General features: G+C 42.1%; 1 long non-coding RNA gene across 1 annotated transcript; it reads left to right on the forward strand.

Annotated features, from left to right (window-relative positions):
- The first annotated feature begins 1,107 nt into the window (after positions 1–1,107).
- Positions 1,108–2,833, forward strand: LOC125515927. Its single transcript, XR_007287180.1, has 2 exons — positions 1,108–1,858; positions 2,440–2,833. It is a non-coding gene; the product is annotated as an uncharacterized LOC125515927 (long non-coding RNA).
- Positions 2,834–3,587: the final 754 nt, after the last annotated feature.

Genomic DNA, 3,587 nt, shown 5'->3' on the forward strand with positions numbered 1-3,587 from the left:
ACTGGTTCAATAACCTTGGTTTCATATCTGAGGGAAATACCTACCACAGCTGTGCTGCATCATCCCTTCCTCTTTGGGGAAATACCCACGTAGCTTCAAGCGACATCAAAAAGAATTTCTGGTGCCGTTGCCGGGGAGGATCTTCAACATATACCAGGTTCCTAATCACAAATCTCATCTACTTGCAATTTACATTATTTTCCATTTGCCTCTCATTTTCCTCTCCCCCACTTCACAAAATTTTGCCGTTTTATTCGCCCTTCTTTTTTCGTTTGCCGTTTTCTTGTCGGATCTGTTTTTGTGTGCAACTTTGTTTGCCGTTATTATCATTATGGATAGTCCTTCTCCTATTGCTTGCACTCCTGGGAACAAGGTTCTCAACTTTAAACAAAGGGGAGGAGAAAATTCAAAAGATGCTTGGTATAGGATTTGCAATGCTCATAATAGATCAACCTGTAAGCAATCCACCGTTGTTCTTATTCGTTGTTTTTATGTTGGCATCACCACTTGGTATAGATTCGTACTTGATACGATTACCGGTGGAAATTTCTTGATGTGTCCTTCTCTTGATGCCTTTAATGCTATCGAAATTTAGTGGGCTCACCACCCCTCATGATTAATGAAACAACTTTGACTCTTGAGCATGTTATGGAAAGATTAGATGCTATTGAAAAGAAAATGCTCACCGAAGATCATATGGAAATTATAGATAAAAGGATGCATAATTTTGCCACCAATATGGGGTCAAAAGAGGGAGATATTCTTAAGTTGTTAAGGGAAAAGGGTACCATAATTCATGAAATAATAGAAGAAAGCCCTTCTCGGATTGATAGATTAGAAGAATTTTTTAGTAATCTAAGCACAGCTTTCGCTTCCGCTAAAACTATCGAAAAAACTCCTGTAAAAATTGATAGAGCTTCCAACAACAAGGGTACAACCTCTAGTAATCTTTCCCTAATAATAAAGCACGGGTTGAGTCTGTCGGGTTCACCGTCGTGGCCTTTTTCACAAAAACCCTTTTGCTTTTCAGTATTTGAACCCGCAATCCCTCTTTTACTGGATGTCAAAAACCGTTTCATTTTTTTTACAAAAGACCCCTGCCTCTTATCCAAACACACCTGCTTCCTTTTGTCAGCTGCGGCGGAGCGAGAGAAGAGGGGCGGGCCGGGCAGGAGAAGTTGAGGGGTGGCACCCTTGCCGACGGACGGCTACAGCCACGGCGGGGAGGCGGGGCCGTATGCGTCGGGCGTGCGCGCTCGTCCGCAGTCAACACGGATGCAACGTATGTCCATGGTGGCTCGGCTCGATCAGGAGGACGAGGGGAAGGGCTCGCTTGGGCCAGCACCGGGAATGGAGCGGAGGCGGGTGGATCTGACAATTCTGAAGGAGCTACGGAGGCTACCGTGAAGGTTGGGCGGCGGCTCAACCTCGCCACAGTTCCTGCCTTCTCCCACCCGAGCCCACATCACACACACGCGCCGCACCCTGGACAGTTTCTGCACGCCCGTCGTTGCTCTGCTGCTGCAAAAGCCACCGCCTCGCCGTGCCTGGCTGCCGCGTGCCCGAGACGACCTCCTGCTCGATCTCGAGTCCCTGTGCACCCGAGCACTTTGCTCTCTCCCTTGCCTCAGCCACTCGCACCCGCGCATCCATGCTAAAACCCGCACTCCCGCCGCTGTCTTCTAGCCACAATCGCTGCCGCGTCTGCTCGCCGGCATCACATCTGAGCTCCGCAGTTTACTCGTTGGAGAAGATGACATTGTATGTTTTCTTTGTAAGGAGCCGAAGCCCATTGTTGCGTGAAGTCCACATTCAGTTGAGATGGCTTGCGAAGCGGTTCTGCATACTGGAGGTCAAGGTATCAAATCTCCATGGCTCCTCATTTTCTCTTCTGCATTTTTTGCTCGCCCGGTGGTGTAAGTGCCGGCAATTATAGAAATAATAGGATGTGGCGACAGCTATAGAGTCAATAATTTCACAATTGAATGGTATGAATCAAAGTCTAAAATATATTGGCTTCAACTTGGAAATTGAAATAAGAGGATCTGGCTTTATGTTTACAACTTGGAAATGGCCTAATTTTATCCACTGCTTTACACACAAACTCTCAATCAATTTAGTTTTCATGTAGAGTTAAATTTAGGTGAATTAAATTCTAAGTGACACTGCCTGCACAGATTCTATATTAGAATAGATTTTCTGATGTTGGCTTCAACATTTCATGAAAAATTCACATTCTTGAACACACAAATTCACATTCTCAAAAGAAAAGGTAACAATAACAAAGTAGTTATTACTTTTTACAATATGTTTTTATTAAAATCCACATATTTTATCTTTGTAGATTCTACAAGTACTTAAGCTCACTATGAAAAATCACAAGTTTCTTTTTATAAGGTTCAGTAGGTGCTTCATGTTGTACTGATAAGTTTCCATTAGCTTGGAGGATATTAGCTTCACGTTGCTCTCTTTAGCTGCCATTTGCACTTGAAGATCATTATCGAGGCAGAAGGTGAGGAAGTGGTGATTGGGCTGCGAGCTAAGGTTATGGGACTAGCTGGGCCTTTGGTGGGATGGCCTGGCCGGTTGGCCTGCCTGGCTGGCTGGTGTTGCTCAAAACAAATTCGATGTATATGGCTTTTCCCTTGCCGATAGCTTGATTTGATTTTTTTCATGTCTATGCTATAGAAATGTCTGTAGTATTCAAATCTAGTTTCTCACATAATAGTACTGGGCGCACTCATTGTTAAAGTTAGTTGTAGTGTAAGAAAATCAAAGAAAACATGTAGTGTGAACAATGAATGAGATGACATACCTTCTAGATGTTCTTCAATTTCTCTACTCTTTATTTATAAGGTGAAAAATAATTGCCTATAGTAGTGCTATATACGGTTTTAGCAAGAACATGTGTTCATGTTTTTATTATTTCCTTTTTAATCATAGTACAAAAGCAAGCGCTTGTACATATGAACATATATTCGTTCTTATGAACGCACACACGCATATTCTATCATTATGAGCACTTTTGATAGACTGAACCGGCACATCATTTTAAGATTGAAGAAGTCACTATAGATGCCTATGTAGTCGATGGGAACGTCTAGCTCCCACTGAAAACACATTGCCAAAAGGCCTGTAATAAATCCAGGAAAATACGAGCACCAATGTCAAGTGTAAAATTTGAAGTTCCTCAATCTTAAGGTTGCGGCCCATATTTTTATTATTTCCTACCCGTTGCAACGCACGAGCCCTTTTGCTAGTAGTAATAAAGAAGATCTTAAGATGATTGGTATCCACCCGGATTTTGTTGAAGTGATAAGAGATCCTTTTTGCAAGAATAAAATCTTTGTATTTATTCCTAGAAGTGTTGTTATTGAAAATCTTTATGCTAAATCTTTGAAGGGTTCTAAGTGTTTGATTGAAGAGTTGGACAAAGATGACAAAACTTAGAACCTTGCTTTATGCCTAGCTAAGGGCGTAAAACTATAGCGCTTGTTGGGAGGCAACCCAATGAATAAAATTTATTTTTGCTTTTTTCTTCCTGTTTTTGAGTGTTAGCACAATTATGCTATTGTTATTATTGTGTT

Source organism: Triticum urartu, chromosome 6, assembly GCF_003073215.2.
Source record: "Triticum urartu cultivar G1812 chromosome 6, Tu2.1, whole genome shotgun sequence".
In the NCBI taxonomy this organism is placed as follows: domain Eukaryota; kingdom Viridiplantae; phylum Streptophyta; class Magnoliopsida; order Poales; family Poaceae; genus Triticum; species Triticum urartu.